Raw genomic sequence first — 26,605 nt, forward strand, 5'->3', positions numbered from 1 at the left:
TTGGATCCTCTGGACTGGCCACAGGCAACTCTCTCCCCTTGCCAGAGATGAACCTCATTGCTCCCGCAGTTTGTACAAAGACCTCAGCTGAGGCTGTTAACTCAGAAAATGGCATTCGTTTTCTGAATGAATGCCATTCAAAGCCCTCCCCTACCATCTTCATTGCCTCTAGGTGGATAACCAGAGTCAACTTCCAGCATAACCAGGAACGTATAGTCTGTGGCCTGGTGGAAATAAATCACACACAGAAGGAACTGCAGGAGTCGGTTACTGCACGCTAACAGCACCTAAGGGAACGTGTGTGGGAGGGGTGCAATGGAATGCTGATTTATGCAGTACTTCTCATGTGTAGTCTGGGACCAGTAGCATCAGAATCACCTACAAAGTTGTTAGAAATGAGAAGTATTTGGCCCACCCCAGACCTATAGAATCAGAAACTCTAGGAGTGGCGCCCAGCGATCTGTGTTCTAACAAGCCCTCCTGGTGCTTCTGATGCCTGCAACAATTTGAGAACCCAAACTGGGAACCCAAATCCCACTTCACATCCTCTTAGCTTCACTATGGCTTGTTCCAGCCACTTCTTGTTGCCAGCTGCTCTGCTCTGCATGGGCTGCAACAGTCTTGCCACAGCTATATCCTGACAGTGCCTTGCCTCACGCCTGTGTCCTGCAACTCTTGCCTCCTGTCCTAGGGTTAACTTTTGGATCCCAAAGGCACAAAAAGTACAGGATTCATCTCAATGCCGGGGGCATATGCAGTCTGAAAGCCTGGGGAATTCCCAACTTCCCTAAGGATACATTTTTGACAAATGGGAGATAGAAACTGGGAATATATTCTTCGCACTTCCTCCCTCTGGATAGACCCTTTTGAGATGAAGTTTGTATGGTTTCTTAGAGAGCAGATCTATGAGGTGAAGAAATCAGTAGCAATCAACATGATAACATGTTCTTGGAATTTACCCTACATTGTTACTCTCCCTCACACCCCTGTCCTTCAGGTAAGCTCTCTGGGATCGTATTTCCTCAAACAGTGGTCACACATAAGCCTTTGCCTCAGACTCTAATTTCTGGGGAATTGGGCTAAGAAAAAAGACACCCAGGACCTGAGATTCACTGCAGTATCATTGCTGCAGGTCTGATGCATACTTGCTATATAGAAAATGATATGCAAAATTAATGTTTCTATAATAGAATATTATTGTGAAATTTTTGTTATATTTAACATAGTAAATCATAAAGCAAATGCCTGATAGCAAACTAAGATATCAGATGTATGCACTTAATTTCCTATTTGTTATTGTTGGACAATTCTAGTAAATACTCAAAGGTTAACATGGTATTTTCTCCTTTTGCTCTGCATCCCCACAAAACTGAACAGAGCTATGAATTCTTCAGTAGAATCATAAGCTTCTGTACACCATTTGGGAATAAGGAGCGTATCCCTTCAGCATTGGACTTACGATGCAGCCTGATTTTTATGCTTTTTGTTTGTTTGTTTTGGATTTCCTTTGTTAAGAATTATTCACTTTGCAAACAAGGTAATGAAAGAGAGTATGCATTTTCATTTCTTCTTGGGACTCAGCAAATCTTTACAGAAATTAAGTTCCAGTGTGACCCAGTGCCCCAGAGGACAAAGATGCATGTAGAGAGACATGCTAATAATTGAGGAAATCTACGTGGGGGGCAGGAATGATCAACTACTTACCTGTTGTCTGAAAAAGTCATTGGACTTCCTTAAGTGCCTAAATCACTATAAGAGAATGGCCCCGGCTCTGAGAACATATTTCTGAGACTAGGCCAACTTTTGTGTTAGTATTTGGAAGATGATTTGAAAAATTCCCTGAAGTGACATATCCCCTTAACTTGCTCACCAGGGTATCTTAAAATTCCCGTTAGGGGGTCCTTTTTTAAAAGTTTTTCTTTGAGCTTTACTGAGCTATAATTGACATGTAACATTGTGTAAGTTTAAAGTGTACAATGTGTTGATTTGATATACTTATGTATTGCAGAATGATCACCACCATAGGTAACACTTCCAGCAGGTCACATAACGACCATTTCCCTTTTGTAGGGAGAACATTTAAGATCTACTCCCTTAGCAACTTTCAGGTATATAATACAGTATTAACTATAATCACCACGCTGTACATCACATCTCCCAAGCTTACTCATCTTATAGCCGATAGTTCGTACTCTTTGACTAATACCTCCCCATTTCCCCCAATTCCTAGGCCCCTGGGAACCAACATTCTAGGCTCCATTTCCATGAGTTTGGCTTTTTTAGATCACACATATAAGCGATATCGTACAGCACTTGTCTTTCTCTTTCTGACTTACTTTACTTAGATGTTGTCCCAAATGGGAGGACTTTTTTCTTTCTCGTGGTTGTATGATATCCCATTGTATATGTATACACTGTAACTTCTTTAGTCGTTTATCCATTGACAGACATTTAGGTAGTTTACACATCTTGGCTGTTGTGAATAATGCTGGAATGAACATGGGAGTACAGTTACCTCTTTGAGATCCTGTTTTCATTTCCATTGCATGTATACCGAGAAGTGTGGTTGCAGGATCATATAGTAGTTCTATTTTTAATATCTGAGATGATGTTTTCCATTACTGGCTGTAACCAATTTACATTTTCATCAGTAGAGCACAAGAATAGTTATCCCTTTCTTGAACACAAGCTCTGGTTTCCAGGAATATTAATTTTCATTACACTGAGGAAAAATAATGCAGCTATTACTACTATATTATGAATTTGCTTACAAATTAAGAGATACAAAAACCCTAAGGTGATAGGTTAGGTTAGATAAATCTGGAAGGAGAAGGAAGATAAGAAAAAAGTTTTAAGTGACTTTCTTTGACTATTCAAAATGGCCCAAGTACTCAGGTAGAAAAAAGTACTGAAGTAGAAAAAAGAAATTCAGTTCTTTCCACCAAAACCATCCCAAAACTATTTAGCTTAGTGCATCTTCTCTAAGGCCTCTATACTCAGCCAATATTGTGTATTAGGACACACATTAAAATGTTCTTCTTGCTTTCTCAGAATATTTCCTAATTCAGTATTCATGCCCTCAACCTAAACCTATCTCCTTTTCAGACTTCTGCCTAACTCTGCTATAAGCATTTCTCTGTTGTCAATTCCAACTCCACCCTACAACTTATCTCTGGCTAACCCTCTATCTCTGATATATCAGATCTTCATGAGATCGCTATACACACTTATGAATAAGACTTATTCAAGTGAATATCCATCAGTAATGATGTCCTCACTAACTCACAGCCACATCCCTAAAGTTCATGAGAACAAAGTGGGTAATTGAGTAAACAATAGAGGTGTATACTAAGAAAGGGCAATGGGTAGAGAAATAAAAGATAAAAATTCATCAGTTGATTATGAAAATGCGACAGACTAAAAACAATACAAATGCCATTTATTTTGTTTTCTTAAAAAATCCTACTATATTATACACATTTCCCTGGGTTTTCATAGACCACTTTTAATGATAATTTTTACTAGTTTTAAAATATCCATCTAACTTACATATACTATACTTGCTTTAAACTGCTCTTTATATTTTCTCCAGTTTCTTAAAGTTAAAAGTTACTGCAATGAAAATCTGGCTCTGCATAAAGTAGTCTTCTTGTGTGGAATTATGGTATTAGGATACATAGTCCCGAAGGTAGAATTGCTGAGTCAAATTGGATTAACATGTTGTCTTGTGCCACATGTTGTTTATTGCAAAGCAAACATCTGTGTTCAGTTATTAGTTTCACCACAATCTAACAAGCTTTGAATGTTCTTACTTAAGCAAAAATTGTTTTCTCCATAGACGGAGAATACAGTGGTGTCCTAGGAAATGTTTATTTTCTACTTCTTTAATAACTGACAAAAGTGTACATTTCCCATGATTATATAATTTTTTATATAAATTATTTGTTCATATATTTGCCTTATTTAAAATAAAGAGCAAGACCCCATTAAGTAATTTTTAACAAACACTTTGAAAATCTTGTTGGATGCAAATATTTTCCAAACATGTTACTTTTATATTAGTTGCTGTCATGTACACAGAATTATCATTATCTTGTATGTATTGATCTATCAATTTTTTTGAATCTCTTTTCTTCCCCAGTTCCAAAAGTTGGCATGCCCATGGTACGAATTCTGTGTTTATTATCTCTTCGACATCTATTCTCATTCATAAGTGGCTTCATTTGTCTCATACTCCTTTGGCTTTAAATAGCATTTATATGTAGGCGATTCCTAAATCTTTTTGCCCTACTTCTGTTTTTCCCCTAAATTTCACATACATGTCCACCTGAGTTTAATCCCGTCCCCCCTGGTTCAACTCTTGACCCCTAAAATATGCAGCCAGATAGCAGACTCAAGCCTTTTCTTTGCATAGGTCAGATCACATGATTCATCTATGAGAAAGAATCCACTGGCTTCTCATCTCACATGGAATGCAATCCAAACTTCTTGCCCTGACCATCAAGGCTCTGGATGGCTATACGTTAGAGGCCCACATTTACCTTTTAATTCATACCACTCTAGTCTTTGTTTACTTCTCTGTATTCACACATATTTTTCTGTCCTCAAACAAGCTAAGCTCGTGCCTACCCCAAGCATGATTTTTTCTCTTTCTGGTCTCTGAGTGGAATGTTTGTTCATGTTCCTTTTTTCTTGAGGTATAGATGATTTACAATATTATATTAGTTTCAGATGTACAATATAGTGACTGAATATTTTTACAGATTATAATCCATTTAAATTTACTACAACACAATGGCTATATTTCCACGTACTTTACAATATATCCGTGTTCCTTATATGTTTTATACATAGTAGTTTGTATCTCTTAATCCCATACTCTTATCTTGAACCTCACCCTTTCCCTTTCTTTACTGGTAACTGCTAGTTTGTTCTATCTGTGAGGCTGTTTCAGTTTTGCTATATTCATTCATTTTGAAAAACATTTTAGATTCCACATATATGCAATAACAGAGTGTTTGCCTTTTTCTCTCTGACATTTCACTAAGCATAATGCTCTCTAGGTCCATCTATGTTGTTCCAAATGGCAGAATTTCATTTTTTATGGCTGAGTAATATTCCATTGTGTGTGTGTGTGTGTGTGTGTGTGTGTGTGTGTGTGTGTGTGTGTGTACATATATATATATATATGGCACATATTCTTTATGCATTCATCTTTTGAGGAACACAGTTTCCTCCCATATCTGGGTTATTGTAAATAGTGCTACTGTGAACATTGGGGTGTATGTATCTTTTCAAATTAGTGTTTTCATTTTCTTTGGATATATACCCATGAGTGAAACTGTTGCATCATATGGTAGTTCTGTTTTTAGTTTATTGAGGAACCTCCATACTGTTTTCCGAAGTGGCTGCACCAATCTATATTCCCACCACCAAGGTACGAGGGTTCTCTTTTCTCCACATTCTCACCAACATTTGTTATTTATAGACTTTTTGATGATAAAAAATTAAATACAAGTTTAAATGCAAGTTAAAACCACAATAAGCTACCACCTCCCACCATTCTGACCCGTGGAAGGTGGTACCTTATTGTGGTTTTAACTTGCGTTCCCCTGATTAGTGATGGTGAGCATCTTTTCATGTGCCTGTTGGCCATCTGTATGTTTTCTTTGTAAAAATGTATATTCAGAACTTCTGACCATTTTTTAATCAGATAATTTTTTTGATATCGCATTGTATGAACTGTTTATAAATTTAGGATATTAACCCCTTATTGGTCCTATAATTTGAAAATATCCTTTCTCATTCCATACGTTGTCTTTTCATTTTGTCAGTGGTTTCCTTTATTATGCAAAAGTTTTAAGTTTAATTAGACCCCAATTTGTTTATTCTTTGCTTTTGTTTCTTTTGCTATAGGAGACAGATCCAAAAAAGGTTGCCACAATTTATGTCAGAGTGTTCTGCCTATGTTCTCTCCTAGTTCAGGTCTTACATTTAGTTTTTTAATCTATTTTGAGTTTATTTTTGTATGTGGTGTAAGGAAATGTTATGATCTCATCTTTTACATGAGGCTGCTGAATTTTCTGAGCACCAGTTTTTGAAGAGACTGTCTTTTCTCCATTACATATTTTTGTCTCTTCGCCATGAGCTAATTAACTATAGGTGTGTGTGGGGGTTATTTCTTGACTCTCTATTCTGTTCTGTTAGTCTATGTATCTGTTTTTGTGCCAGTATCAAGCTTTTTTGATGATAGTGGCTTTGTAGTATAGTCTGAAGCCAGGCAGTGTGATACCTCCAGCTTTGTTCTTTTTTTCTCAAGATTGCTTTGGCAGTTTGGAGTGTTTTGTGGTTCTACACACATTTCAGGATTATTTGTTCTAGTTCTGTGAAAACTGTCATGGGTATTTTGATGGGGATTGCGCTGAATCTGTAGATTGCTTTGGGAAGTATGAATATTTTAACAATATTAATTCTTCCAGTCTGTGAACATGGGATACATTTCAATTTCTTTGTCTCATGTTCAAGTTCCTTCATCAATGTATTATTATAGTTTTCTGAGTATAGGTCTTTCACATTCTTGGTTAAATTTATTCCTAGGTATTTTATTATTTTTGATATGATTTTAAATATAATTGCTTTCTTGCTTTCTCTTTCTGTTGGTTCATTATTAGTGTGTAGAAACAGAATAGATTCTGTATATTAATTTTGTATCCTGCATCTTTTATAAATTAATTTCTTAGTTCTAATCATTTTTTGGTGGAGACTTTAGGGTTTTCTGTATACAGTATCCTATCATCTTCAGATAGTGACAGTTTTACATCATCCCTTCCAATTTGGTTGTCTTTTATTTTTTGTCTGACTGCTGTGGCTAGGACTTCCAATACTATGTTGAAAAGAAGTGGTGAGAGTGGGTATCTTTGTCTTGTTCCTGAATTTAGCAGAAAGTCTTTCAGGTTTTCACCATTGAGTATTATGCTGGCTATGGGTTTGTCATAAATGGCCTTTATTATGTTGAGGTATGTTCCCTCTATACCAACTTGGATGGGAGTTTTTATCACTAATAGGACGTTGGATTTTGTCAAATGCTTCTTCTCCATCTCTTGAACTGATCCTGTGATTTTTATCATTCCTTATGTTAATGTGGTCTGTCACACTTATTGATTTATGGATATTGAACCATCCTTGTATCCCTGGCATAAATTCCACTTCTTTATGGTGTATGATCCTTTTTATATATTGTTGCATTCAGTTTGCTAATACTTTGTTGAGATTTTTTCATCTATAGTCATCAGAGATATTGGCCTGTAATGTCTTCTTATAGTGTCTTTGTGTGGCTTTGGTATCAAGGTAATGGTGGCCCTATAGAATGAATTTGGGTGTTTTCTGTCTTCTTCCATTTTTCGGATTCATTTGAGAAGGATAGCATTAGGTCTTTCTTATATGTTTCGTAGTGTTCCCCTGTGAAGCCATCCAGTCCTGGACTTCTATTTGCTGAGAGTTTTTATTACAATGCAATTTCACTACTAGTGATTGATCTGTTAAGATTGTCTATTTCTTCCTGATTCAGTCTTGACAGGTTGTATATTTCTAGAATTTTGTCCATTTCTTCTAGGTTGTCCGATTTGTTGGCGTATAACTGTTTGTAGTATTCTCTTATGATTTTTTGTATCTCTGTGGTATTTCTTGTTATTTATTCTCTTTTATTTTCTTTTATTTTGTTTGTTTGGGTCCTCTCTCATTTCTTCTTTTTATTTTTGGTGGTACATGGGCCTCTCACTGTTGTGGCCTCTCCCGTTGTGGAGCACAGGCTCCGGACGTGCAGGCTCAGCAGCCATGGCTCACAGGCCTAGCCGCTCCGTGGCATGTGGGATCTTCCCAGACTGGGGCACGAACCCGTGTCCCCTGCATTGGCAGGCGGACTCTCAACCACTGCGCCACCAGGGAAGCCCTCTCATTTCTTCTTGATGAGCCTGGCTAATGGTTTGTAAATTTCATTTACTTTTTTAAAAAGATAGCTCTTGGTCTCACTGATCTTTACTACTGCTTTTTGGTCTCTATGTCATTTATTTCCTCTCTGATCTTTATTATTTTCTTCCTTCTGATGACTTTGGGCTTGTTGTTCTTCTTTTTCTGATTCCTTTAGATGGTAGGTTAGGTTGTCTATTTGATATTTTTCTTGTTTCTCAATGTAAGTCTGTATTCCTATAAACATCCCTCTTAGTACTAGCTTTGCTGAATCCCATAGATAATGGAAAGTTCTATTTTCATTTTTCTCAAGGTATTTTCTTATTTCCTTTTTGATTTCTTCATTGACCCACTGGTTTTTAGTAGCATGTTATTTAGTCTCCACTGTTTGTGCTTTTCCTTTTTTTCTTTTTGTAATTGACTTCTAGTTTCATACTATTGAGGTCATGTAAAATGCTTGATACAATTTCTCTCCTCTTAAAATTTGTTGAGGTTTGTTTTGTGGCCTAGCATGTGACCTGTCTTGGAGAATGTTCCATGTGCCCTTGAAAAGAATGGGTATTCTGCTGGTTTTGGATGGAAAGTCCTGTAGATATTTATTAATTCCAACAGGTCTCATTTAAGACCACTGTTTCCTTACTGATTTTCTGTCTGAATGATCTGTTCATTATGTAAGTGGGGTGCCAAAGTCTCTTACTATTAGTGTATTATTGTCAATTCATCCTTTTATGCCTGTTACTATTTGCTTTATGTATTTAGGAGTTCTTTATTTGGTGTATACACATTAACAAGTGCTTTATGTATTTAGGTGTTCTGTATTCAGTGTATACCCATTAGCAAGTGTAGTGTTAATTTCTTTATCATTATATAATGACCTATGTTTTCTTTTGTTATGGACTTTGTTTTAAAATCTATTCTGACTCATATTGGTATTGCTACCTCCACTTTCATGTCATTTCCTTTTGCATGAAATATCTTTTTCCATTCCCTCACTTTCAGTCTGTATGTTTTTAGCTTTGGGTTAAGTCTCTTATAAGCAGCATATAGGTTTGTCTTGTGTTTTATCCAGTCAGCCACCCTATGTCATCGATTGGAGCATTTAGTCCATTGACATTTAAAGTAATTATTGTTAGATATGTACTTATTGCCATTTTCTTACTTGTTTTCTGGTTTTTACTGTAATTCTTTTCTGTTTATTTTTTCTTCTTTTGTTTCTTCCCTTATAGTTTGATGATTTATTTTAGTGGTATGCTTGGGTTTCTTTCTATCACATGTATTGTAGATTTTTTATTTGGAGTTACTATGGATTTTGTATATGTTAACATAACTATGTCTACTCGTTTTAAACTGGTAGTCATTTAAGTTGAAACACATTGTAAAAGATTTAAATTTTTTACTCCCCATCCCCACATTTTGTTTTTTGATGTCATATTTATATCTTCCTGTTTATCCCATCACTGTTTACTGTAGTTATAGTTAACTTTACAATTTTTTGTCTTTTAATATTTGTTCTAGCTTACTTAAGTGTTTGGTCTTCAGCCTTTACTATATGTTTTCCTTTACTAGGGTGATTTCTCCTTTCCTGTAGATTCTTACTTCTTGTTGTAACCTTTTCTTTTCCACTTAGAGAAGACCCTTTTACATTTCTCTTATGGTAGATTTAGTATTGAAGAACTCTTAGTTTTTGCTTGTCTGAAAAGTTCTTCATCTCTTTTTCAATTCTGAATAATAGTCTTGCTTGATAGAGTATCCTAGTTTGCAGGGGTTTCCCTTTCATCACTTTGAGTATATCATGATGCTCCCTTCTGGCCTTCAAAGTTTCTGCAGGAAAATCAGCTGATAGCCTTATGGGGATTCCCTTATTTATGATTATTTTTTCTCTTGCTGCCTTTAGAATTCTCTCTTTATCATTAACTTTTGTCATTTGAATTATGATATGTCTTGGTGTAAGCCTATTTGGATTAATCTTGTTTGGTACCTTCTATACCTCCTGAATCTGAATATCTGTTTTGTTCTTCTGGTTTGGGAAATTTTCATCCATAATTTCATCAAATATATTTTTGAGCCTCTTCTCTCTCTCTTCTCCTTCTAGAACCCCTATAATGACATGTTGGTAGACTTGATATTATTCCAGAGATCTCTTAAACTACTCTCAGTATTTTTTTTCTTTTTTCTGTTCTGATTGGGTAATTTCCATTATTTTGTCTCCCAGATCACTTATGTGTTCTTTTGTATTTTATATCACTTTGTGTGCTATTAATTCCTTCTAGAGTGTTTTTCATTTCAGTTTTTGTATTCTTCAGTTCTGACTGGTTCTTTTTTGTATTTTTTATTTCCTTTTTTAAATTCTCACTGTGTTATCTTTTTTCCCCCGGTTCAGTTAGCATTCTTAATACTAATGCTTTGAATTCTTTATCTGATATGTTGTTTATTTCTGTTTCATTTTTTAGTTTTTCAGGAGTTTTGCTATTTCCATTGAGATCATTTCCTCTGTTTTCTTTTAACTTTCTCTGTCTCTATGAAATTAGATGAAACGGTTACCTATGGTGGTCTTGAAAAGGGTTCCTCGTGTGGGATTATCCCTCTACATTCTGCATGTGTGCACTGCTTTTGGCGGGAGGGCTGGATTTGACTTGAACATAAGTCATGTCTTTCCTCAGAGTGTTCAGGCAGCTATCACCTTGCTGGTATGTGGAGCTGGAGAAGGAGGGGCTAGTGCTGATGCCAGGTTTTAGCCTGGGCTTCTCTGCTCAGTGGCTGTCACCACCCTATCAGCGTCAGGGCAGGTCCCAAGTTGCTGGAGCAGAAGCCCTGAGGTCAAGTCCAAGGTGGTTCTTTTCCCTTCAAGTGTGTGCTCTCCTTCCTCCCAGCACCAGCACCTTTGCTCTAGAGGGTGGCAGTGCTGGAACAAGAGGGGCACCTGTGGACTTTTGGCATGTGTTGAGGCAAGGGTTGTGGAGGTTCTAGGAAGAAGTCAGGGCTGCTTCTGATGTGCTGCCTATACAAAGCACCAGTAACAGCTACCCCACCCTGCTCTCATACCCCTTAGGGTCTGAGTCTCCTTCTTCATTCACATTGATCTCTTCGCTTGGCCTCTGCCACCACTACCCTGGTGTGGGGCTGCCACACAGGGCAGGTGGAGTCTGTGTGGGCTCTAGGCATGTGTAGGGATGGGGCTGTGTTGGTCCAGATACAGACAGAGTTTGGGGATGCTCCTGGTGCACTGCCTGTGCAAGCGCCAGTAATGGCTGCCCCTGCTCTGCTCAGATGCTGCATTGGGTCTGAGCTACCTCTGTGTCTCACAGCCAAGTTCTTTCTTTGTTTTTAGCAGCCCTTGCTCCAGTGTGGAGCTGCAATGTGAAGTAAGTGGGGCTGGGATGTTAGCTCAACTTAGGCTGGGTCGCATGCTGGGATGGAGGATGGAAACCTACCTGATTCGGTGTGGGTCTTTCTTGGTTGTACAGGGGTCTTTCTGACAATTTCCACTAGTTTTCATTGAGAATTGTTCCACATGTAAATGTATTTTTGATGTATTCCTGGGGGTAGGTGAGTTCCATGTCCTCCTGTTCTGCTGTCTTGATCTTCTCCTGGATGTTTGTCCTTCGCGCGCACGCTCTCTCTCTCTCTCTCTCTCTCTCTCTCTCTCTCTCTCTTTCTTTCAAGACATTGGTGGGAGAGAGCCTTTGGTGGGCGAGAGCCTTTGGTGGGCAAGGCTGTAGCTGGGATGGGGAGGAGCCCTACTTCCCAAGGTAGGTAGACTCCCCGCTCCAACAAGAAAAGTGACAGACTATGGGAATGTGCAATCATAGCAACCCCTGTGAGGGCACCCAGAACCCCAGTGCAGCTCATTTTTTGGTCATTCATGTCGTAGTTCAAATGTAAGTACCTCAATGTCAGTTTTCAAAGAGGTTTTCCCAACCACTCTACCAGAAAATAAAGCTTTCAAGTCACTCTCTATGGAATTTCATGCTATTTTATCTCCATAATAACACTTAATAACATCTAATATCATCCTGGTTTTATTATTTTTAAAATTTTAATTTATCTGTTGTCTTCCTGTCTTAGTGAAATAGAAATTTTAGGGGAATAGCCATTTTGTCTATTCCTGTTTAGTTCAGCATGGTATCTCTGTCATCTTGAATAGAGGGAGTAACTCAATAAGCATTCGTTGAATGAATAATTGACTTAATGAGTTTCTACTGTTATAAATCTGAGAGTGTTGTTTTGTGAGGAATCAGGACATCAGTACATTCTTTTACCTGCTAGCTTTTTTCCCCATAATTTATTTCTTAATTTAAATTTAAATTTTTTCGTAGGTAATTCCTTTACACAGTTCCAAGATTTTAAACTATAAAAGCTGTATATTTATCTATCTATATCTATATATACATATAGATATCTTTCCCACCTCTCTTTTATTGTCTCTTTCTTTAGTTCTCATTTCTATCACTCAGATAGGGAACAACTATTTTTAGCTTCTTGTGAGTGCTTCTGTGTGTGTGTACAAATAAATATTCTTATTTTCTACATACAAAATATGTAACTTTTGCACTACTGAATAAGTACCTCACCTTCAGGAAGTGTTTTCTGTTGCCTTCAAAGAACTGCCACTGCTTATCTGGAACTTACTCTCATCCTTAAATCTAACAATGAATAATGTCTTTCCAGTCGCATATTCTTTTTCTTAATATTACCGACATTTTACCAAAGGGTGGCATCTTCTGTTCTTCGCAGAAGACTTCTAAGAGAATTTACTAATGACCCAAATTCTTGATCTATATAGCCAAATCAGTGTTTTTGAAAGTAAATTTAGATCAATGGGACACTGACATGCAGATAATGAAATAATATAAAGCATCTTTATAATTCAAATCGGCAAAATTTGATTTTCTGCTGTGCCCTGTGTCTCGCAAACACAGGCTGTAGCGTTTTCAATGGTATTGCACTCACAAGAAGTAGATTGTCAGGTACTGAAGAACGATCAGAGAAGGAAATAAATTTTATTTTGTATGATATTATGGAAAATGTTTTTTTCTACACCTGAGAAATATGTATTTGTTTTACACCTAACTTAGAAAATCAACGAATTAAGATAATTACTCAGAACATTCAGAACCACAAACACCCTCACTGAATAAGAATGATAATTTGAAGACAGAACACTTTGTGGCTAGAGTAATAGGTGAGTCATCCATACTTTGAAATCAGAAGAGAGTTAGAAAATAAGTGAGTATAGTGTGTACATGTATTTTAATTGAATGTTCCACATTTATTGTGCCAATGATTACACTAAAAATTAAATGTAAACTATTATTTGTACATATATAAATCTATAATATTAACTTTATAATCAAATATTTTCTTACATCATTTAAGAAGTGTCCCATTTTTCTATTGTTTCCATATTTTTTCTCATAATAAACACTAGAATACTTTCTATTATATAATACTTAGAATCAGATAATTCATCAGTGGCTTTGTATTTACACTTAAGTATGAATTTATGATATTCTAGGAATTCATGATTCTTTAAGAAACAATAAAACTGCAATGCAAAGGTGGAAAAGTTGAAAGCACCCACTCTAAAATTCAGTTCAGGCATCCTGGACTTTCTGTCAAGGTGTGTTTCCTTTTAGACTAATACAAAGGACCTGCCTAAACTTGTCTCTGCTCCCTCTTTAAGTTTAATGATTTATAAGAGCCAGGTTTGTTTTTTTCAATCCCAGCAAAAGTTTACAAAGTTGTTTTTTTTTTTTAATTGCACTACTTATATCAATTAGGTATGGCTCCCAAAAATAGTCATTACATTTACTTTATAAGACATATGATTAAATTTTATCCTAGAGGCAAATGTTTTATATTTCTACCCTTAAACATATTCCTATAATTATTTATTCTTAGTCTTTTATTACTTCACTTTCTGCATACAAGTATAGCTAGTTAGTCATCTCCACTCCTGAGGTTCATTGTTTCCCAAATCCATAAAATTGGATTAACTCCTAAAATGTGCAATGTTTAGTTTCTTTTATCACATAAACACTAGAAGATCATTCATATTATCATATTATCTCTAACAATTTTCACGTCATTTTTTAAAAGTTAAAACAAGGCACTTAATGATTTTTTGAAAATTAAGAAAAAATGTCTGACTTGTTGAAAGCTTCATATATTTCCTCTGAAAAGCTTTGTCACCCAAAGCTAGCTTTAGGCATGGGGGGTATTTATCCAGTGGCAACATGACTCTAAACATCTCTCACTGCCCTCCTTGCCAACTCCCTATCCCGTTTATTGGTAAGAGTCACGGTTTTGCTATGAAATATTCATGTGTGGAATGTCAGGCTGCTTCATCCTGTCAAGTAAGTGGATGACAGTTAGCCTGGAAGGCAGCTGTGCATGTAAATTAATCAACCTTACTTTATCTGCCCAAGTACATCTTCTGTTTCTTTGGGACTGAAAAAATCCAGCTATTTCCCAATGCACTGTGCAGTGGATTTAGACCTAGGAGATTTTGTAGATTTGTCTGTTTTCTTCTCCAGTCTAGCAGGACAGTTGACATTATTGTCCTGTTGAACACTTTGTGAAACCATTTACGGATCAAGAAAAGTGATGTAATTGGCTTTTCTTACAAAAATTCTGGAAGGGTTTGTTAGGTTCTCAGGAACACAAAAACACACAGTGAACCTCATTGGCTCCCCATTGCCTTGTGCTCTAGATTGTCAAACCCTGATCCTTGAAAAGCTGCAGCAGAATCATCTTCCCAATTAGAAGATTGAGGTTGAGGCCAAGCAAGCTATTTTGCACATGAATTTTTATTGAACATTTTAAGTCCAAACACCTTACCTGACCTCTTTACAGTCTGGTTCTAACTGATATTCTGCTGTTCCTGTTTGATTACTTTACCTTCCAGGCACCCTAAACTTTTCACCTTCTTTGGCATGCCGTCCTCTCTTTCTCCTCCGTGCTTTTGTGGTTTTCTCTGCGTAGCCTACCCACTGCCTTATGTGTTTGAAAAACTCTTACTCATTCTCTAAAACCCATTTCAAATATTGTGATCCCAAGTAGAGTCTGCAACTCCATCTTCTGTGCACCTACAGCTCTTTGTATTTCTAGCATCACATTTTAGTACATTAGGCTAAAATTAAGTATTTCCTAATCCAATTCACTCTTGGATTTTGAATTCTCAGGGACAAGGATCATTTCTCTTTTTTTTAAATCCTTCTATTGTATTTCTTTTCTAACATCATTCAGTTCGCAACAGTCTGCCATACTTTAACTTTGAAAGTACTTTATATATTATACAGAAATGTGAATGCTTTCCATAATATGTAATGTGACATTTGCACACTTCCTTAAATATATCATTTAATTTAGAGTACATTTTTAGAGCTTTCAAAAATTACACATGTAGCAAATCATGAGTTCATAAATTTCAACTTTATTCATTAAAGTATGTTGGACAAAAAATATCCTTTGTAACTCTGAGATACCTGCCAGTCACTTGTTATCACTCGGACTCAGTTTGCAAGTTATTTTGAAGAGGTACATGATCTCTTCAAAAGTTCATTTAAGCTATTGTTTTCTATTCATGAACCATGACAGGAGCTATCAGAGATCACATTTCATTACCTTTTCTCCAGGTTGAACCAAAACCATTTACTTTTTTATAAGCCTGCAGAGAAGGAGAGTCTATAGCCTGAATCATTTCAGTGATTAATGATGCTCACTACCAAGACAGTTTTATTTATTTTTAATATGGCTCATTCAGTGTAAGTCTATTTTCTTTGGCCTTGTTTTCAGAAAAGATGGAAAACAGAAAATCACCATCCTCTGCTTAACAATCTCCAGACTTAACAGTCTCAGTTTCTTTAGCTTCTGAAATGGCTCCTATATTCCAACTGTTAACCATCTTTGTAGCTCTCCTCTGAACACTGCCCTGACTCCCTTAAATTGTGGACTTCATAATGCTTTTATAGGTGAAGATTCAGTACTTTTTTTGGAATTTCTTGTGAACAAAACTGCATTTGTCTATAGTAGAGCTTTAGAATCACATATTTTCCAGAACATTCTTCACTGGAAACTCTCCGATATACCCCAAAGATGATTAATATAAATAATTAAAGGTACAAGAGGTTGTTTTCTTCATTTCTTTTTAAGATAGTTTCTTGCTAGTGTATAGAAGTGCAACTGATATTTGCATGTTGATTTTGTATCCTGCAATTTTGCTGAGTTTCTTTATGTGTTCTGGATTTTTTTTTTTTTTGGTATGTGGAATCTTTAGGGTTTTGTACATGTAATATCATGTCATCTGCAAACAGAGATAATTTTATTTCTTCCTCTCTGATTTGGATGACTTTTATTTCTTTTCCCATTTGCAATACAATAAAAAAGAATAAAATATTTATGAATAACTAAGAAGATAAAATACCTATAGACATAAAACTATAAAACCTTGATCAAAAAATTAAGAAGACAAAAATAATTGGAAAGACATCCCATGTTTATGTATTGGAAGACAATATTATTTAAATATCCTTATTATCCAATCTACAGATTCATGGCAATCCTCATTAGAATCCCATTGGCCTTTTTTACAGAAAGAGCAAAAACAATCTAAAATTCATATGAAACAAAAAGGACCTCAAGAACAGTGATATTATGTGTAAAGGTCAAGGATATGTAGCTAGGGGTGATAGTTTAGATTTATAAGGAGGTTTGAATTTGTATCTGTTGGCTTTTACTTAGTGTCTGTTCTTTGGTCTTTTTTATTAGTATATTTTCTCTTATCAACTCAGTTGGAATTTCTTCAGCTGGGCTGCTACAACAAACTAAGCCTAGGCCTTTGTATTGTTACAAAGGAAGTGCTTACCATGAACAGAGGAGTTAGGAAACTGGGTGGAGAAGAGAGAAAGAAGCATTTTCTGGACCTCTTAGAAATGCCTTGTCTAATCAAAAAAGTAGTCAGTGTATCGCCATCTATCTGTCGATGGTTAAAGAGGGAGAGAGAGATTACAAGGAGTACATGTTTGGGGGACTAGTGAAGGAAGTCTGCAATCCAGAGGGCAGACAGTCAGGAAGACAAGATCATGAGCAGAGAGAAACCCCCATGGGCACTGGATGAAGCTGTTATCACCAGCACTCAGGAAAGGAAGATCTTGTAAAGGAAAAATAACTTGCAAACCAACAATTGTTGGGGTATGGCCCAGGGGGGTGCCTAAGTCTTCTTTTAAAGGGCTTCCACTGATTAAGTCCGGCCCACCAGTATAGTCTCTCTTACTTAAAGCCAACTGATTAGAACTTTAATCCCTTCTATATAAGCCCCTCAGAGCAGTACCCATATTGGCGTTTGATTGAAAAATCAGAAGACGGCTTCCGTGGTGGCACAGTGGCTAAGAATCCACCTGCCAATGCAGGGGACATGGGTTTGAGCCCTGGTCTGGGAAGATCCCACATGCCATGGAGCAACTAAGCCCGCAAGCCACAACTACTGAAGCCCGTGTGCCTAGAGCCCATGCTCTGCAACCAGAGAAGCCACCACAATGAGAAGCTTGCACACCACAACAGTGACCCCTGCTTGCCACAACTAGAGAAAGCCCGCATGCAGGAACGAAGACTCCAGCGCAGCCAGAAATAATAAATAAGTTCAATAAATAAATTAAAAAAAAAAAAGAAAAACCAGAAGAAAATATGTGTATGTTACAAAATAGCTGCTATACGCCTTTCCATTGTTGTAGTAATCAGTGTGACACATCAAAAAAACCCTCACAGATAGATTTATGTTTCCACTGGGCATTTTCTTCATTCAAAGTCTATCTGAGGTTGCTCTGGCTACTGCAGTGGTGAGAACAGAATTCAGAGATACGATCTTGATCACTACAGGCTAGCCTGTAGATCAAACTGTTAAAACTAGACTCTAAATTTAAAAAAAAAAGATGGCATAAAATTTAAGTTGGAGGGAATCTTAGACACCACTGAGCTTACTTCCTCATGCATCAATGACCTTAAGTGATTTTTCTATTGTTAAACTGCCAGCTGGTAATAGAGTCATATCTAATGGCCATATCATGTCATGTATCATATTATATCATATCATATCTGAGATTTAAAGATACCAGTCTATGATATTTACATGTGGAAATCAAGCAAAAGAGAAATTAAATAACTTCCTTAAGTTAGTAAGAGGGAAAGAATTCAGCACAGGTGGCCTGATTTCAGGTACCACATTTTTAACCTCTCTGCCTTACTACCTACCTAAGACTAGAATATGCATCTTGTGACTAATTGTAATGTTTTTTTCCAGTAGTCTTTTATTTATCATGGAAAAATCCATATAGCAGTTAGGAAAATCAATCATCTAATGCTGTTTCTTTAGTTCCATTTCTTTTTTTTTTTAAACTCTATTCTTTCTCTCCCAAGAAAAATACTAGAAATGTGTTACTATCTATGATTTGTTCCCATTTATTACTTTCAATTTCTTCTCTCTTCCTTTATGTGACTTCAACAGATAGGTTTTACTGAAAAGTTTTTCAGATACCTTGAGGTCTTCTCCTTACCTTTAGTAGCATTCCTAACTATAAAACTTAGCAGATTTTCAACCTTATAATAGCCACCTTTTCTAAATATCTGAAGCCTATAATCTTAGTTTGACATTCTTTCCTAAATCACACACATTTAAAACTTTAGATATGTCAGATGCAAAAGGTTGGCCACAAATTTAGTATGAATCTGAAAATTTATTATTTCCTAGCATGACATGGAGTCCCCAAACTGATATTCCTTATAAAGTGTTTGAGTTTTTTCTATAGATATGATTCTATTAAGTTTAACTAATACACATGAATTTTCATCCAACAATGGGTTTTAGATGACTTATTCACATATGAAAATTAAAACTATATTTTAAAAAGTTAGACTAAGCAATAAACAAAAAAATAAAAGTACTTAAGAAATCTAGGATACAGGTTATACAAAAGCAGAAAGAAAAGGACACAATTTTTAAAATTGTTTTATGAGATAAAATTTACATACCATAAAATTCACCTGCTTAAAGTATATAATTCACTGATTTTCAGTATATTTAGAGTAATGTAACTATCACCATAATCTAATTTTATAACATATTCATCACCCCACAAAGAAACAGTGCACCAAATATCAGGGATGCCTCATTCACCTCTCTACCTAACACTAAGCCGCTACTAATATAATTTCTGTCTCTATAGATTTGCCCATTCTGGATATTTTATGTTAATGGAGTTAAGTAGTACATTGCCATTTGTGAGTGGCCTCTTACATTTAGTGTAGTGCTTTTGAGGTTTATCCATGTTCTAGTGTATCTCAGTACTTCATTCCTTTTTATTGATGATAATTTTCCATTATATGGGTATACCATGTATACCCATGTATACATACATACCATGTATGGTATACATGGTATACCATACCATGTATGGTATACCATGTATTATCCATTCATCAATCGATAGACATGTAGTGTGTTTCCACTTCAAAGCCACTATGAATAATGGTACTATGAATATTCATGTATATGTTTTGGTGTGGATGTATCTTTTCATTTTATTTACTGTGGATATCTAGGAATAGAATTATTGGTCATCTTCTAATTCTGTGGTTAACACTTTGAGAAACTTCAAAACTGTTTCTTTGAAGAAATATGTATTCACACACTTTCCCATTTTTTAAATGTGTGAATTGCCCTTTTTTTTAATTGAGTTGTAATTGTTCTTTTTGTGTTCTGAATACAAGTCACTTATCAGGCATATGATTTGCAAATGTTTTCTCTCATTTTGTGGGTAGTCTTTTTTTTTAAATTTTTTTTAACATCTTTATTGGACTATGTTTACAATGGTGTGTTAGTTTCTGCTTTCTAACAAAGTGAATCAGCTATACATATACACATATCCCCATATCTCCTCCCTCTTGCGTCTCCCTCCCTCACACCCTCCCTATCCCACCCCTCCAGGTGGTCACAAAGCATGGAGGTGAGCTCCCTGTGCCATGTGGCTGCATCCCACTAGCTATCCACCCTACACTTGGTAGTGTATATATGTCCATGCCACTCTCTCACTTTGTCCCTGCTTACCCTTCCTCCTCCACATGTCCTCAGGTCCATTCTCTAGTAGGTATGCTTCTTTACTTTATTCCTGTCTTGTCCCTAGGTTCTTCATGACCTTTTTTTTTTTTTTTAGATTCCATGTGGTATTTGTTTTTCTCTTTCTGACTTACTTCACTCTGTATGATAGACTCTAAGTCCATCCACCTCACCACAAATAACTCAATGTTATTCCTTTTATGGCTGAGTAATATTCCATTGTGTATGTGTGCCACATCTTCTTTATCCATTCATCTGTCAATGGACACTTAGGTTGCTTCCAGGTCCTGACTGTTGTAAATAGAGTTGCAATGAACATTGTGGTACATGACTCTTTTTGAAGTATGGTTTTCTTAGGGTATATGCCCAATAGTGGGATTGCTGTGTCCTATGGTAGTTCTATTTGTAGTTTTTTAAGGAAACTCCATACTGTTCTCCATAGCGGCTGTATCAATTTACATTCCCACCAACAGTGCAAGAGTGTTCCCTTTTCTCCAAACCCTCTCCAGAATTTATTGTTTGCAGTTTTTTTGATGATGGCCATTCTGACTGGTGTGAGATGATATCTCATGTAGTTTTGATTTGCATTTCTCTAATGATTAACGATGTTAAGCATTCTTTCATGTATTTGTTGGCAATCTGTATATCTTCTTTGGAGAAATATCTATTTATGTCTTCTGCCCATTTTTGGATTGGGTTGTTTGTTTTTTTGATCTTGAGCTGCATGAGCTGCTTGTAAATTTTGGAGATTAATCCTTTGTCACTTGCTTCATTTGCAAATATTTTCTCCCATTCTGAGGGTTGTCTTTTCGTCTTGTTTATGGTTTCCTTTGCTGTGCAAAAGCTTTTAAGTTTCATTAGGTCCCATTTGTTTATTTTTGTTTTTATTTCCATTTCTCTAGGAGGTGGGTCAAAAAGGATCTTGCTGTGATTTATGCCATAGAGTGTTCTGCCTATGTTTTCCTCTAAGAGTTTGATAGTGTCTGGCCTTACATTTAGGTCTCCAATCCATTTTGAGTTTATTTTTGTGTATGGTGTTAGGGAGTGTTCTAATTTCATTCTTTTACATGTAGCTGTCCAGTTTTCCCAGCACCACCTATTGAAGAGGCTGTCTTTTCTCCACTGTATATTCTTGCCTCCTTTATCAAATATAAGGTGAGCATATGTGGTGGGTTTATGTCTGGGCTTTCTATACTATTCTGTTGATCTATATTTTTGTTTTTGTGCCAGTACCATACTGTCTTGATTACTGTAGCTTTGTAGTATAGTCTGAAGTCAGGGAGCCTGATTCCTCCAGCTCCGTTTTTCATTCTCAAGATTGCTTTGGCTATTCAGGGTCTTTTGTGTTTCCATACAAATTGTGAAATTTTTTGTTCTAGTTCTGTGAAAAATGCCAGTGGTAGTTTGATAGGGATTGCACTGAACCTGTAGATTGCTTTGGGTAGTAGAGTCATTTTCACAATGTTGAGTCTTCCAATCCAAGAACATGGTATACATCTCCGTCTGTTTGTATCATCTTTAATTTCTTTCATCAGTGTCTTATAATTTTCTGCATACAGGTCTTTTGTCTCCTTAGGTAGGTTTATTCCTAGGTATTTTATTCTTTTTGTTGCAATGGTAAATGGGAGTGTTTTTGTAATTTCACTTTCAGATTTTTCATCATTAGTGTATAGGAATGCCAGAGATTTCTGTGCATTAATTTTGTATCCTGCTACTCCACGAAATTCATTGATTAGCTCTAGTAGTTTTCTGGAAGCATCTTTAGGATTCTTTATGTATAATATCATGTCATCTGCAAACAGTGACTGCTTTACTTCTTCTTTTCCAATTTAGATTTCTTTAATTTCTTTTTCTTCTCTGATTGCTGTGCCTAAAACTTCCAAAACTATGTTGAATAATAGAGCTGAGAGTGGGCAACCTTGTCTTGTTCCTGATCCTAGTGAAATTGGTTTCAGTTTTTCACCGTTGAGAACAATGTTGGCTGTGGGTTTGTCATATATGGCCTTTATTTTGTTGAGGTAAGTTCCCTCTCTGCCTGTTTTCTGGAGGGTTTTTTTATCATAAATGGGTGTTGAATTTTGTCGAAAGCTTTTCCTGCATCTACTGAGATGATCATATGGTTTTTCTCCTTCAATTTGTTAATATGGTGTATCACATTGATTGATTTGCGTATATTGAAGAATCCTTGCATTCCTGGGATAAACTCCACTTGATCATGGTATATGACCCTTTTAATGTGCTGTTGGATTCTGTTTGCTAGTATTTTGTTGAGGATTTTTGCATCTATGTTCATCGCTGATATTGACCTGTAGTTTTCTTTCTGTGTGACATCTTTGTCTGGTTTTGGTATCAGGGTGATGGTGGCCTCGTAGAATGAGTTTGGGAGTGTTACGCCCTCTGCTATATTTTGGAAGAGTTTGAGAAGTGTAGGTTTTAGCTCTTCTCTAAATGTTTGATAGAATTTGCCTGTGAAGCCATCTGGTCCTGGGCTTTTGTTGTTGGAAAATTTTTAATCACAGTTTCAATTTCAGTGCTTGTGATTGGATTGTTCATATTTTCTCTTTCTTCCTGTTTCAGTCTTGGCAGGTTGTGCATTTCTAAGAATTTGTCCATTTCTTCCAGGTTGTCCATTTTATTGGCATATAGTTGCTTGTAGTAGTCTCTCATGATCCTTTTTATTTCTGCAGTGTCAGTTTTTACTTCTCCTTTTTCATTTCTAAATCTATGTGGGTAGTCTTTTTACTTTTGTGATGATGTCGTTCAAAGCACAAAGGATGCATTTCTGATAAAAATAATTCACTGATTTCTTTAAATACAGACATGATTCAAAATTAATTGTTCAGTTGAAGAAAGAAATATACTGACACCAGTTCTAGGATTATTTAATATAAATAAGAGGCAGGTAGAGAACATAGTATTTGAATGAACCTTGACTGAGCTGTACTTGAGCTATGACTGGCTTGGAATTCTAAAGTATTCTGATTGATTGTTTATATCTGCTTTTATACATCACAATTATTTTTTTCCTTTTCAGTTAATACTCTCAGATAATATATATAAGGTTAAGGTAAGACATTTGAATATTATGCCATCTTAGTTTACAGATGTAATAAGATTCTGCCTACTGAATTTATGTTTTTCTAATGAGATTTGGTTAGCCCATTCACTAGCAAACTAAGACAAATTTCTGTAGTTAGTATCATAAATATTTATAAAAGACTATATTCAACACAATTTAGTTTTTTTGAATTTTGTATAAATGCTACCTTATTCACTGTGTCAAGTATTTCCCTTGCAAATGAACTTTTTCCTACTAGTGCCTTTAGAATCAATAAGTCTCAGGAGATTTCTTACATCTATTAAACTAAAGGTGACAAAATACTGTCAAAGTAAAATACAAGTAGATTCCCAATGTCAACATTTGTCTACATTCTATATAGGTTACCAGAAAAAGGGAGTCTCATCACAAAGCTATCATAAATAATAGTGGTGCGATATACTACATTATTTTATCCAGCTCCAGTTGACTTATTCAATTATCTAAAAACACCCACAACTTTAAACTTATATATCTGAAGTCAGTCATCTTAATCTATAATTACTTAAAGGTCATCACTTCATCTGTGCTCTTTGTGTCAAGATGATGAAGGATTGCAACTTTATAAGAAGCCCTTAACAGTCAGTCAATAAGCATTTATTTGAGGACATAGTCAAAATAAATGGACAAAAATTATGGGTTGCCATTCTTCTTCACTTCATGGAAATTGTGTATGTGTTCTCTTATAGTTTTAATAGTTGAGATAATGGGCCTCAACTATTAAAATTAAGTATTAAGAAAGAATCAGGGCATTTTTCTACTTGGCAAAACCAAGGCAACATAAATAATATTTAAGTGATTCAGTTGCACACAATTACTAATTGGCCCCTTGAATTATTTTATCCTTTTCTGTTTAACTAGGCTGTCTCCCACATTATTCATTGTAAAATGGGATATAAATTGTGGTTTAAAAAATATTGTGATATACTCATCATGATTTGTTATCCTTGTAACAGCATTAAAGTGATTGATGCCTTCTGAAGAGCTACAAAATAATAAAATCAACTGTGGAAAGTGTAAGTTGTCACAGGTCATAGCAGATACACCCTAGATGAAGTTAGGGATGTCATTGACGAAACGCTTTGTAACAAAGAGTGATAAAGAAATAGACAGCCTCATATAAAGATCATGTCCTTCTCAAGAGAAAGCCTGCTTATTTACATGAAGCCTCTAATTTAACATAATGTGATTTGAATTGTGACCCACGGAGTGCTTTGTGCCTTTCTCTTTTATCATCCTGGGCCTGGCCCCTGCTGGGACAAGTGTGCTGTGGGAAATTGAAATTGCCTCCTTCCCTTCAGATGCAGCTGCCAAGACTCTGCCTCTCAGGCCTGTGTTCACCAAAACAATGATTATCTTGGACACTTGTGAAATCATGGAAACCTCATTTGCACCTAAATACAGTCTATGTACATGAATAATAATTGCTCATCTTTCAGGTAAAATTATATAAACATACAGAGAAGGCACATTCTTGGACATATTTATGGCAGGTTGACTAAGACTTTTCAAAAATTATTACATCAGGCTAATTAATCTCTCAAATTTTGCACAAGGTCTGTCCACATTAACCAATGCCAACATTTTCTTCTCATCTCCAGCTGTTCCACACCTCAAACCAAAATGCCTTGGGCAGCCAAGATCATTGAACATAGTTTTAATGGACAATATTTACTCAGCACTTGACGTGCTTGTGACCCTAGATGGAGGGCTTTACATGCATGAAGAATATGCTGTATAATCGTGGAGAGGTGGTCAAGTCATAATAATGAAAAAGAGCAGGAATATTGTACTAAGATGCACCTAGGTTCAAGTCTTGTTTATGTCTCATGCAAGACTGGACTTATAATTTCTAAGCTTCTGCTTCTTCATCATTGAGGTGATGATGGTAATCATAACTTAGAGATTTTAAGATTTTAAGGAGCTTCTGCTGCTTCATCATTGAGGTGATGATGGTAATCATAACTTAGAGATTTTAAGTGACTTGTCCACTGAAACAGCCAGCAACCTGATGAGTTAGTATTCAAACCCAGGGCTGAAGTCCATGTTCTTAATCAGTAAGTTTTACTGTTGCCATTATTCCTTGTAGCTTTTCTACTTCTCACAAGAGTATTGAAACTCTTCAGTTTATTGAAAAACAATGTTCTATTCATACGGTATCAGGGACAGGGATGAACTGATATTATTTTGTATTTCTAGACAATTTATATCCTATCATGCATTTTAAGTTTTGAAAACTATTGTACAGTGTTTCCCACAGCTTGTCCACTCCTAGCTCTCCCATTTTTGTCTCTTACCTCAGGTGTCATAAAGAACTGTGTGCATTGTGCATTGTCATGGATGGGTGGCAGAGTGGGGGATGGTGGCATATGTATAGGGAAAGAAGGGGGGAACTGAATATAAGTAGTGTGTTTGAAGAAATGAAAAACTTGGCTCCTTCTTTCTAACTTCAAGTCTTGTTGTGGGTGCTCTTTGAATATGAGGACAAAGTGTTTGTCAATATTGATGACTGCTTCTAATGAACTGGAGCCTTTTGGTTCTAATTGTGTTTTTTAATACTAGTACAGAATATGGTTAAGTAGAGGTGAATGAGGGGAGTAAAGGAGAGAAAGTAGAGTGATTTTTTTTGGGTTACTGAAATCTAAGTAATAACTGTGAAGGGTTATACAAATGAATATAAATCCGAAGGCCTTCAGAATGAACTTGCCTTTTGTTCTGTTTTATGAAGAACTTGGAGTGAACTCTTGAGCTCTTGTCGTTATAGGTGCTTCCTCCAAAAACATCTGACAGACTAGATTAGAGGAAATACAATAGATTTAAAAAATGTTATTTTAACTCTCTTTCTTGGCCCTTTGTGCACACATAGAAAATGAAAATTTACAGAGCCCCTGCATTGTCCATGAAAACCTAAAGATGCTAAAGAAACAGATCTTTGGATTTCACTAGATTGACACTTATTTTTATCCAGTGGAGTGCAGGTCAAATGCACCCCATAAACTAAATTTGTAGCTCTAGGAAGCAGTGTTCTGAACCAGAAAACAGGAAAGAGTATCAATCAAAAGTGAAAACATTCTGCTGAAAGCAAACCAGCCTTGGAAAATGATTTTAAAGATCATTTGCCATGCACACAATTATTTTGTAGTTGCAGTTCATGCCAAGACTTTAAAGAGAACTGATGGAAAATTTCATTATTCTAGTATGCACTATATATACATTGTAATCCCCGTCACTCACCAGGGCAAGGCAAAAGTGATATAAAGACAGAATATTTAAAAAATCTAATTGTCCCATACTGTACAAAGTGAGGTATCATTGCAAATATTTATTTCCATTATGAGATCTACAGAGGCATAATATTGTTAAAATGCGAATAGTTTCTGAACCGCATAGACTTTTACAGATATTTCAAAATATGTCTCAAAAGTGATGGATGA

Source organism: Lagenorhynchus albirostris, chromosome 3 (assembly GCF_949774975.1).
Source record: "Lagenorhynchus albirostris chromosome 3, mLagAlb1.1, whole genome shotgun sequence".
NCBI lineage: Eukaryota > Metazoa > Chordata > Mammalia > Artiodactyla > Delphinidae > Lagenorhynchus > Lagenorhynchus albirostris.